Here is a 13,044-nt window from a genome sequence, read left to right on the forward strand (position 1 = left end):
AAGCACAGGCAAATAAACGACCTGGGAAAAACATCATCAGCAGGGCTGCGAACCCTGAAACGTAAACTCAAAAAATCTATAAGGATGCTAAAAAGTACAACTCCTGATACAGCCGCATGGGAAAGGGCAAGGCTGCTCAGAAAACTTTATAAAAAAGACCTCTGGGGAAAAAAAAAAAAGATCAACGACAAATTCTGGGCTGAACTCCTCTGTACCTCAAAGAAATCCAACTCAAAACAGTTTTGGATAATCATAAATAGCTTGAATCGACCAGCAAGATGCTTATCATCAAACATACAAGAATCCGAGTGGGTGGAATTTCTATCCATGAGATTTACGGACTCAACCCATCAAGAAACAATCGTGGGAAACACCTATGATACAGTTTTGGGATACGGCAAGCCCAATGGGTCTACGGATACTACCAGCCTAGACGACGCTGAATCTCCCAAAAAAAAGGAGCAACCCTACGCCAAAATAAATCCAATGGAGGGAATTTCCTCCCGGGCATTAGGAACAAGTCACTCCTCCCCCTCAAGTGAAAGAGTCAGATACTTCATTAAGAAAGGCAAGAGCGACGGTGCGCCAGGCCCCAACGGATTCCCCCAAGCGATCTTCAAATATGACATTCCGTTTTGGGGTAATCATCTCTCCGAAATATATCACGAGATAGAGAATCTAAACATAATACCAGTGAACTGGCAAGGTTTGACTCTGAACCCCATATTTAAAGGAGGAGACAGAGCAAACCCAGCTCACTACAGGCTGATAGCCCTGCTAGATGTAGAGGCTAAATACTACGCATCCCAGGTGCTGGAAGATCTCAAGTTATGGTCTGACAACCTTCATCTCATCCCGGTCAACCAGACGGGCTTCAGACAAGGCTTAGGGACGACGAAGAATATATTAGGTCTATCATTAATCGCAAACAAGCATAAGCAGAGGAAACTTCACCTCTACCTCTGCTTTGTAGACCTAAAGGCAACCTTCGACAGTGTTGACCGCCACCTCCTATGGAAAAAGCTGCGAGCCTGGGACATCCCTGAAAGGCTATTAAAAGGCATTTTGATGTTCTATTCAAACACCTGGTTAAGGATTAAGATCGGTGACAGGACCAGACTATCAAGGAAGCTGACAACCACCAAAGGCTTAAAACAAGGGTGTGTCTTGGACCCTCACCTTTTTAATTTGTTTCTATCTGACCTCTCTCAAAGGCTAGACAGCACTAATTCCCATCCACCAAAGCTTGGCGAACTGAGACTATCACATCTTTCATACGCCGATGACATGGTGCTAATGAGCCAAACCAAGATCGGTCTCCAAAGATCCCTAAATGAAATGTCAGCATATATTTCAGAAAACAAACTTGAAATAAACATATCCAAAACCAAAACAATGGTGCTTGGGAGCCAACAGCAAAGAAAACAGACAATCTGGCTCAACGGAAACCAATTAGAGGAGGTTAAAAAATACAAATACTTAGGCATCTATATTGACAACTCAAGAAACCTTACGGAGCAAAAAAGCTATATGTCGCTGAGAACAAGTGCCCTAACATTTGCCTTCAGCTCACTGGCCAAAAACCTGAAGGGCCCCTCCTATGAACCCCTTCTCGCTGTAATGAAGGCAAAAATCCTGCCAACTTGGAAAGGGGAGACCTCTCGGTCACCCCGAACGTATGGCTGGGTGCCCTGACCGCCCGGGAAACCTTTGCAGGCAGGGGGCGTGTTCCCGGCCGGTATGCCCAAAGTGGCGTGGTTGGAGCACGCCCCCGCCGCCTAAGAGGGTTGTCCTAACACCCGCCCGGAAGTCTGTGCACTTTTGGGCGGGAGAGGGATGCCGCCCCGCCTACCCGCTGCAAGTTAAAAGGCACGGGGGTACAGGCAGGCGTCCTCTTGTTCCCGCGCTCTGAAGGCTGCACCACTCGTCGCTCGTGAGCCCTGAAGGGAACAAGCTGCAGTTTTTTTAACGTAGTAATCGTTGTTTTTTCTGTTTCAGTCGTCGAAGCGTATCTGGGATCCGAGGACCTGCACAGAACGTCGGATATGCCTGGAAAGAAGAGTGGAAAGACCTCCGAGATGGAACGGATGCTTCGCACACAGGTAAACCAAGTGTCGGCGATGGACAGAAAATTTGGTAAAGTGGACCGATTGGGTCGCAGCTTAGCGGCGCTCCAGAAGAAAGTGGAAGCTCAGGCGGGGCCCTCAGGGAGACCTAAGAGGATTGTGGGGCCTGCTTTGCCGAACGTTACTCCAGGGGGGATAAGGGAAAAAAGAAGAAAGGGAAAGGGGGTCTTAGCGAGGTCCCGGTCCCGATGGAAGTTCCGCTGGTCCCAGTAACCCCAGTAAGCCCGGTACCCGCACCAGATGGGGGATTGCCAATCCCTGTGATTATCACACCGCTGGATAAGGATCAAGTACCCCCCGAACTGGCGATGCATATAGCGGCGGTGTTGCCTTGGTTGAAGAAGGGAGCGAGGGGATCCGCGGCTGCGGAAGATCCAGCTGAGGAGGCTAGGCAAATTATCGACCAGCTCAGGCAGGCAAGGTGCTCTGGGGCAGCGAACGTGCCTTCTATTCCTCTGCAGGTGGCGAACACGGCTGCGGTCGAGAATCAGAATAAGTCGACGGACACGACCGGAGGTACGACAGAAAACGGTAAGAGGTCGCTCCCAATAATGGGGGAGGGCGCTGTACCTTCAAGGCGGGAATGCCTGGCACAACATGTTCCGATGGCCACGAAAGAGATGGTGTGGGCGAATAAATACATTAATATGTTTGCATTGTTGACGGACAATCGTGAGTTAGAATATGCCAAGACCCAGAAAGATTTGTGGCACCCCAGTGAATGGAGGGCAAAAATGGCAGAATTCAGGGTGAAAGAGTCTATGATGAACTGGATCAGGGCTTTTTCTGTTTTTGTAGCAATTATGGGTGAGCGAACACCAGAACTGTTGGGAGACCTGGCTTGCTACCAGAGCAGGATCACGGGCTTCCATGAGAAATATGGAGGGGACGCATGGAAAGGGTACGACGTGTCTTTTAGAAAAGCGAAAGAGTTTAATGAATCACTGACTTGGGATTGTTTGGACACTGTATCTTGGCATGCGCAGTTCACGCCGGGCTCCGCGGGAGGATCAGCGTCGAGTGCAAATGGCTTCAGGGCTTTTCAGCAGAAACATCCACTGCCCTTTCGACCAGCCCACGGGGGAGAGACTCAGTCTAGATCGGGCGGGAATGGGAATAAGCGAGGGGTATGTTGGGGTTTTAACAAGGGAACGTGTAGTAGGCCGCAGGGAACTTGCAGGTTCAGTCATGCCTGCGCAGGTTGTGGTAACATCTCCCACCCCGAAACTAGCTGCCGATCCAGAGGCAATAGTACTGGGGGAAAAGGGGGTACCAAGCAAGATTGACACAGTGCCTCGGATGACTAAACAATCGCCTGTGGATATTTTGGCTTTGACTCCCTGGCTGAACAAATACCCTGATTATGTGTCCGCCGGGATCCTGCGAGATAGCTTCTCGTATGGCTTCAGGATCCCGGCGGGTGATTTTCGGGGGGCCCCCTTTAGCATAAACCAACTGTCAGTTACGCACAACCCGACGGTGGTCGCCACAAAAATTGCAAAACAAGTTTGCTTGGGGCGGGTTGCAGGACGGTTTGGTGAAATACCAACGGCCAATTTGGTGTGTTCCCCATTAGGGGTAGTTCCCAAGAAGGAGCCGGGAGAATTCAGGCTCATTCATAATCTATCTCCACCAAGGGGGGCTTCCATGAATGAGGCAATCGATGCAGGCATTTGCAGTGTGAGGTATGCATCATTTGATGACGCAGTGGTCATGTTGAATCGCCTAGGCCCCGGTGCATTGTTAGCAAAATCGGATATTGAATCCGCATTTAGGTTACTACTGGTGCATCCCCAGGATCAGCACTTGTTGGGTTTCACATTTCAGGGGAAGTACTACATGGATATGTGCATGCCGATGGGTTGTTCAATTTCTTGTGCCTATTTTGAAATGTTTAGCTTATTTCTGGAGTGGGCATTCTCGAAGGCCTCAGGGCACCAACATGTGATGCATTATCTAGATGATTTCTGTTTCTCGGCCCGGCGGGCTCTTGGGACTGTGCACGGGCATTGCAGGAATTCTGCGTGCTCATGCGGGGTTTCGGGGTTCCGTTGGCACCAGGTAAGACAGTGGGTCTAACTACCTTCCTGGAGTTTCTGGGTATTGAACTAGACTCCGCGGAGGGTTGCTTCCGTCTGCCGGCGGAGAAGATCGCCAAATTCAGGGCCTCCTTGTTGCAATGTCTTCGGTGACACTGCTTCAACTACAGCACACAGTGGGACAGCTGAATTTTGCACTGAGGGTTATACCGATGGCTCGCCCTTTCTCCTGATCCATTGCCCAGGCCATGGTTGGCCTCAAAGAGGGGCACCATTGTACGAGGCTGTCGGCAGAGGTTCGCCAGGACATGCTCATTTGGCTGGCATTCCTGGAGGATTTCAATGGCCGGGTAGTCTGGAGCAAAGCCCCGGCCTTGTCAGCAGAATTAGGTTTATGGACCGACTCTGCGGGCAGTGTGGGGTTTTGTCGCGACGATCCTTGGTAACCGATGGTCGGCCCAGAAATGGCCAGCATGGTGGGAAACAAGTGGCTTGGCAAGCAACATTGGTTTCCTGGAGTTATTCCCCATCTGGGTAGCGTTGTCGGCCTGGCCAGAGGAGTTCCGAAACCGCTCGGTGATATTCTGGTCTGATAACATGACTGTGGTTGAGTGCATTAACCAGCAGGCAGCACGCTGCAAGTGGATATTGAGATTGTTGAAAGAAATTGTGTTAAAATGCTTGAAGCTAAACGTACAATTCAGGGCAAAACATGTGCCGGGAGTACTGAATAATGCAGCTGATGCGCTCTCTCATTTCAAAATACAGGCATTCAGAGATTGTTTACCCTCAGCGGAGCTAGTGGCAGCGCCATTTCCCGAAGCATTATGGCAAATCGGCGCCCCGGACTACAAAACCTCGTGGCAGCCAGTTTAGTGTCCAGGACAAGAAAAGCTTATGAAGGGGCGTTCCGCTCGTACTGCGCCTTTTTGAGCCCTGCATGGGAGCATGGATGGGGTCAGGAGGGGTCCTTTACCCAATTTTTAGTGGCACTTTATGAGGAGGGCCGGTCGGCGGCAACCGCCAGTCGGTATAAGGCCGCCATCTCGTTTATGGCTCAGCTCCAGGGGATCAGGGATCCGACAGACTCCTTTATAGTCAGAAAGGCGTTGCGTGGCTGGCCACGCCTGGAGGGGCGCAAAAAGCATACCAGGCATCCGATAGGGCAGAAATTAGGACCGGCCCAGTATCAGCTAACCACCACTTCAGGAACAAGGAATGGAAGACGAGTGGTCTGGGTTGTGGGCCACTCATACGTGAGGCGTGCCGCAGACATATTCAGGGCAGCTGTAACCTGTTCTTTCCTTTCCTTCCACTTACTGGAAAATCGTGAGGATTTTGTGATGTCAACTATGTGAGCATCTTGCTGGTGCAAAAGAAAGGGCTTTATGATGGTTTTTTCTAACACCCAACACAATTTAAATACCTATAAATGAACTGTATAAATATTGTAAAATGAATAAACAGGAAGCACATATCAAGTACTTTTTTCAATTTTAAAGGGTAATGGAAACAAAGATTTGAATAGGTCGAAAAAAAAAATCAAGACTCTTGGTGATGCGCATATGACACATATTCTCTGAATTCCAGTTTGCACACATTCTTTTTTATATCAGTGTTTAATTTACCGAGGATTCTCATCATTATACAGCTTTTAACTAACCTTTTGGGTCCTTTTAATTTTGTAGGATGCCTTTTGGTCTGACATCTGCTGTCTCTGTCTTTCAACAAATAATGCAGCAAATCTTGGGAGGAGTTAAGGGAGTTGTCATCTTTCAGGATGATGTTTTGATTTTCTCTAAGCACCTGGAAGACCATGATAAAACTTTGAAGTTAGTTCTTCACACTTTTGAAGATAAGGGAGTTGTAGAGAAAAAAGAGAAGTGTGACTTTTGGAAGAAGAAGATTGAGTTCTGTGGGCATCTTGTCTCATGTGTATAGGGGTACATTCTAGACCTGGTTTAGTTAAGGCCATTGTCGATTGTCCATGTCCTAAGAATAAAGACAAACTACCTTCGTTCATGGGGTTGTGTGAGTTTTATACCCGCTTTATTCCTGATTACGCTACAAAGATTAAGGTTTTGTCTCAAATGTGGAGAGTAAATGTTCCATTTGTGTGGGATGACAATTGCCAGGACACATTCATTAGAGTCAAGTCAGAAATGACAAATGCTAAGACTCTCAGTGCCAACGATGTGCTTTGCACAATAACTGTGCATGCCAGCAACATGGTTTTGGTGCCGAGTTGACGCAACCGGTGGAAGTCGGAGAGGTTACCATCAGTTATGCATCCAGGGTTTTGTGTGACCCGGAACAGAACTACTCAGTAATTGAGAAGGAATTTCTGGCATGCTGTTGGGCAAGTGAGAAATTTAGTAGATACATTTGAGGCAGAACATTTATGATGCAAACTGATCACAAGCTGCTAATACATTCTTGGTGGAGACAGGGTAAAATATGTCACCTCGCACATAGCACAGCTTACTACGAAATTACTCTAATATGATTTTGTTGTGAAGTACATTCCAGGCAAGGAAAATGTTAGAGCCAATTTTCTCTCGAGATTACCAATCTGTGAAGAAGATGATTTAATGAAGACCAGGATAAGGAGGACTGTTTCACTGCGAATGTTGATGCTGTGGAGGTCAAATCATGTAGCGAGAGTGATTGAAGGAAGGCTGAGAGCGAGGATGCTGTGCTGCTCAAGGTCAAAGATTATATAGTTAAAGGGTGGCCCAAGGAAAGGAATGTGTTCTCTGAGATTCAGCCTTTCTGTAAGGTTGCAGAGGATTTGTCCATTGAAGACGGTGTGGTTATGAGAGATGACAGGTGCATTACCGGGCTGCCATTCGTGAATTACTGGTGAACTGTGCACATGAAAGGCACTTGGGCTCTAACTATGACAAAGAGGAGGGACAGATCGCATTATTGGTGGCCGTCTATGGACAAAGATATTGAGTCTGTTGTGAAGGAGTGTGTTGTTTGCTGTGGGGCAGAGAAGGGTTACAAGGTAGTTACAGCCCATACCTTTACCTGAGACTCCATGATTGAAGTTGGGGGTTGACTAGGTGGGTCCATTCAAGTTTCTCCCGCACCATTTACACTTTGTATTTGTGTTGGTGCACTACCACAGCAAGTGGCCTGAGGTTTGATTCTGTGTGTCTCCTATCATGGTACTGCTTTCAATTGCCTTAACCCCTTCTGTGCTGCGCGGATTTTCCCCCGGTGCTGAATGTTCCATTGGGCCTATGGAACCATGACGGAACGGTTCCGTCATAAGCACAGGCCACCTTATGCTCATGACGGAACCGTTCCGTCATGAGCATGGAAGGGGTTAAGGAGATATTCATTTGAGAATGTTTTCCTAAAGCCCTAGATTCTGATAACGGTGTCCAATTTGTGAACCATAGATTTGCACATTTTAATGAGTCTGGAGTAAAACATTTGAGGAGCTCGATTTGCCAACCACACACTAATGGATTGGTGGAAACAATGAATAGAGTGGTGGTGGAGTGTTTCAAGTGAGCAAAGGGCAATGACTATGATGTAGAGGGTGAGGTTAGGTCCAGGCTGTGGTTCTACCGCTCTATGCACACTCTCTCTCACAACGGTTGCCCCTTATGTGTCACTTAGAGGTTGTCTGCCCACTTCTAACCTATTCCATGTGTGGTTGCTCAAAACTGTCCACAACAAGGTCCCGTGCTAGTTACATCAAGACCAGTCTCAAATGTGCTCCAGTACCACTGCCTACAGGAGCTCTTACAGTACTGAGAGCTTGCTGTTAGCTACATCTGATTTCCTCAGCTGCAAGAGCCAGATTCCAAGCAGCAGAATCTACTGCAGCACCTGTGGGGGCACTTCAAAAGCCTCATGGCACATGCACTGAATGGCCAGTGTGCATTCTCAATTTTGTAAATGTTGTGTGCTCCTTTAACTCTAAGCTGGCTAATGCCAGCAGAGGTCAAAGAAAAAGTTATGCCTGTGCTGTGGGGAGTTTTCCGTAGCCAAGACTGTCACAATTATTGCTCTGTTAAGCCTGACGGATAGAGGGCCCGTGGTTGTAGTTAGCAAAGGAGCATAGACTTCCTTAGGACAGAGAGCTGGGACTGGGAAGATGAATTATTTGAGCATTGTTTGTTTCTTTTTATATTACAGAAATGCACAGGTCATTTTAAACAACTCCTTGAGGTCACTAATGCATAATTCCTCCTTCTTAATACCAGAAGCAGAAATAGTTAGCATTCTTGAGACTTGTGGAAGATGTTGCTACCCTGAGAGAGAAACGGAGAGAGAGTGGACCCGAGTAACTGTTATACACAGTACTTTTAATAGAGTTGGGCAAGGCATCAAATTAACAGAGAGAGATGAGTCAAGGGCCTGTCTTGGCTCTTTGAGTCTATCTTGGCTCTAGGAGCCCAGGCACAATCTGAGCCAAGGGAACATTTAACATGAAAACCTACAACAAAGATTGTGCAAAAACGTGATTGAGCATCTTCAAAAATTGTTTCATCTAAGTACATCAGATTATATCACTGCATTCAGAAGCATTTACTAAAAAGTATTGGGGCATTTTAGCAAGAACCTCGTTAAAATTATCGCCGTTTTAGTGGCAGGAAACTGCAGCTAAAACAGCAATAATGGGCTTGTAAATATATGTGTTATAGAATTGCAATAGAAGCCCAGGTTAGATGTGCAGGACTTCTAACCTGGGCTTCTATTGGATTTCCATAATGCATATTAGCAAGCCCATTATTGTTGTTTTAGCTGCAGTTTCCTGCCGCTAAAACAGCAATAATTTTAACGAGGTTCTTGCTAATGTGCCCCATTGTTTTTAAACATGAACATGGAAACATTCCTGTCACCCATCACCAAAATTCGATCAATGAACTAAAAGGCAAGTCAGTTGTCATGTGACCCTGTATGTGTGCTAGATTCTCATTTTAAACAAGGCAACATTATAGTCATTAAGCCAAACACAAGAAATATTTTTGTACAGCACACATTCTCATATATTTCAAGTTTTTCACATACGCAATGATGAAAATAATAGGAGGCACTATCACATAAAATAAAGGCCTATGATCACAGAAGTTGATTGAGTGGCCAAGCAGGGATTGAGGCTAAGTGTTCTGGTCGTACATTGTGTAAGTTATCTACCATCTTGGTATCCCTTTCTCACTCCTGTTTGTTTGGCATCAAAGTTTAATGCTTTGTCTTTTATTCTTGGTTCAGGAGGTTAGTACGTGGGTAGCAGGCAGAAGACACAAGAAAGCTCAGCTCATTTTAGGCTTGAGGGCTCAACAGGACCTCAAGCTGAATAAAAGCATAGCATCTGGCTTGAGGCTTCAGTTGCTCATTCACCTCAATGCCTCAAATAGTGTTAGAGGCTGCTGCTAGTGTGATTACTGTTTTGTATGTGATATAGCTTGTTCTGCTGATGCACACAGAATTGGACTGCTACTGCAGATGCTGCCCATGTTATGTGCATGCTTTAGCATCCTACTGCAGCCCGGGTACTTGTAAATGGTCATGCCACCTACAGAGCTTGGTATTATATGTCTTTATTCTTCAGCGTGTAAATATTAACTGAAGATTCTACATCATGAATTCCATCACCCACATCCACACACTAAAGACACTCTTCTACAGAGTCTGTCAGGAACCAAAAGGGTCCTTTCAACTCTAACTCAGAAGACACTACATCTTACCCTTTGTTTAAAAAAGAAAAGTGCCACTAATACATATGTACATTACAACTCTTCAATAGTCGGTTTGGTGCTCGAATCAATCACCCAGATTTTGTCATGTGAGGCTGCAGAGATACCGGAGAAGTGTCCATGACTGGCATTGATGACATAGACATCAGTTCAGTCATCGCGCTCGCTGGACTCTCAGGTGGACAAGTCTCACTCCTGACATTCGTAGTTAGTGATGATTGAGGCTGGTGATTGAAATGTGAAGAATCTCATGTTGTGGACTTTTGAGGACAGTGAGCAGTCATCATTTATCCTTCAGTGGTTACAACCCTCACTGGGCAGCATAAAAGAAGCACTGGACAAGCATTTTTGTTTCTGCCTGATGATGACTTGGTCTCCTTGGTTGAAAAAAGTGGTTTGAGCATAGCAGTGTCTGTCAGCATAGTTCTTAATTATGCGTTTGTGGGACGAATCAGGGGTTCAAAGTTTATCAACGTCAATAGATATCTCAGTGGTCTATTGTGGCAATTTGGTTCCCATGGCTTTCTCAAACATTAAGGTGGCAGGACTCTCACCCATAGTAGAACGGGAAGTTGACCTGTACGCACAAAGTGTAGACTGAAGAACTGAGTTTAGTTCAAGCTTTTATAGTGCAGCGCACTGAACGGTCTTCTTGAGGGTACTCATAAATCTCTTGACCACACCATTTGACAGGGGACAGAGAGGTGTGCTTTTCTGATGCTTGATATTTAAACACATGAGAAAGACTTTAGGTTCCCGCCTATTTTAGAAGGGCTATTGTCAGATTTAAAAATCAATGAAACACCCCAAGTTGCAAAAATACTTTCTATTCTTTCAATGACTATGTCATGAGTAGTTGACAACAGTTTTTTCACAAGAGGAAAACGGGAATATCCGTCAACAATTCCTGGAAGATGATGTCCATTGTAAAGGGGACCAAAGAAAACATGTTTAACAGATGTGGGGTGGTAATAAATGGCAAACAGTTGCACAAATGTTATGCCTTTAACTTTTTTTCAACTCTTTCATCAAGACTATGGAACCACATTCAGTCCGTAAAGCTCGTTTCGTAGCACCAACTCCACAGTTTCCCTCATAGGCCAGTTCAATAACTTGTTAAGGTATATTTAATAAGATTTAGCACTGTGATTGCATCACAAAAATGACACAAATCAACGCAAAATATTTTTTTATTAATTTACTTTCCAGTGCATAGCTTGTTTTGTGCTGGAAAACTCCTTGAAAGTAGCGCAAAGAAGCGCATAGCACTACTTTTAATTACTTAGCGCCAAGGGGGTGTTCAATGGGTGGTACATGGGCATTTCCATGAAACCATCCAAGGTTTCTGCTTCAAAACACTATTTACTAAAAAAAGTACACAGGGGTTTGCATAAAAAAATAGTGTCGACTTCACCCAGGTGCCATTGCGGAGAAATGCTTTTATTTCTCCTTTCTTTTCTGACTTTGCATGGGTGCTACGCTGCACAGCACATCACACATACAAGGTGGGAAAAGGTTTAAAGTTAGTCTAAGCATATCAGTGTGTACTGGAAAGGTATCCTTCTAGTACAAAACCTATGCTGGACTCATGCAGACTCTACTGCACTATGGTGCAAAGATATATGCATGGCGCCTGGCAGCACATTTCTGCACTGGCACTAGGGAGAGGGGAGGAGAGTGCTATATTTCTGTAAATATGGCACTCTCCTGCTCGTTCCTTCTCACACAGCGCAACATTTGCGGCTGCTACACAGCGCGGCGTGATAATTTAATAAATCTGGGCTACTGTCTCAAATTCTCTGGTATGACTGTTCTAGACCCTTGTAAGATGATTCCTCTTGGGTAACTGAAAGTTCTTCTAACTCATTTTTGCATTTCTGGTATTCAAAGTCACCATGAAGAGGTTGATTATGTGTTTGGCATGATTGATGTGTAATAATGTCTTTGAATACTGGCAAATCCATGGTAGTAATGATGTATACTGAAATGGCACCAGTGGTACTGGACTTCACAATCAAGTGGCATCAGCCGCTTTAGAAGTAGTGCTTTGACTCTATATTGACACATGTGATAATCTGTCAGCAGGGTTTTGATATCCACAATCATATAATCATATTCCTGCAACCTTAACTCCCACCTCTCAATGTGAGGAGGCATCTTGGCTCCAAGATTGCCAAAAATGATGAGCAATGCTTGGTGGTCAGTGAGAACAGTGAAATGTTACGCATACAGGAGCACATAGGCTAGTTCATAAGCCCACACCATAGTGAGGCTTTCTTTTTCTGGCTGTGAATAAGCATGGTCTGTCATTGACAAACTTCAGCTAGCATAAACCACAATATGTCTTGAGGCATTTGGATATCCAGTGTGTTGGGCAAGGATATCAACCAACTCCACTGGACATGCATGAACAACAACCTCTGTCTGCAATTTCGGATCAAAGTATGCCATTTCAGTTGTGTTCTCCATTGCATGATTGATTTTCTTGAAACATTGTTCAAATTCACTTGACCATTGAAATGGGACATTTCGTTTTGTTGAGTCTCTCAATGGGGCACTTACAGTGGCAAAGTCACAAATATACCTTGAACAGTAATTGCTCATAACAAGGAAGGATCTCAACATAGCTACATCTTGTGGGGGGAGAAGGGGATGACAAGACTTGTACTGTGTATGGGTCTGGAGTCATTTCCCATCAGAAAAGACATGGCCAAGAAACTTGAGTTTGGTTTGATGAAACTCACACTTTTCTGCATTTAAAGTGAGCCCTGCATCAGCAAGTATGCAAATCACTTGTGTGAGAGCATTATCACGTTCCTTTTGTGTGGTCTCAAAAACCAGGATGTCATCACTGTAACTGAAAGCATTTGTGATTCGCTGTATTATGCGAAGAATGACATCCTTGAAATGTTTGACAGTTGACACTCCAAAACTTTGCCTATTGTATCGAAACAAACCAACAGGAATTGAAAAGGTAGTAGTGTACTTGTAACTCTCTTCCAGTTCGAGCCAGTTCAAATCAACGCTGGAAAATACTTTAGCTCTATTCAGCGGTGTAGTCATGTCAACAGTGTGCAGACCTGGATGTAGTTCAATTTCAATTGCCTTGTTCTTTTGGTGCATATCAATGCAGCTGCGCAAAGCTCCTCCACTATCCTTTTT

This window comes from Lissotriton vulgaris, chromosome 6 (assembly GCF_964263255.1).
Source record: "Lissotriton vulgaris chromosome 6, aLisVul1.2, whole genome shotgun sequence".
NCBI lineage: Eukaryota > Metazoa > Chordata > Amphibia > Caudata > Salamandridae > Lissotriton > Lissotriton vulgaris.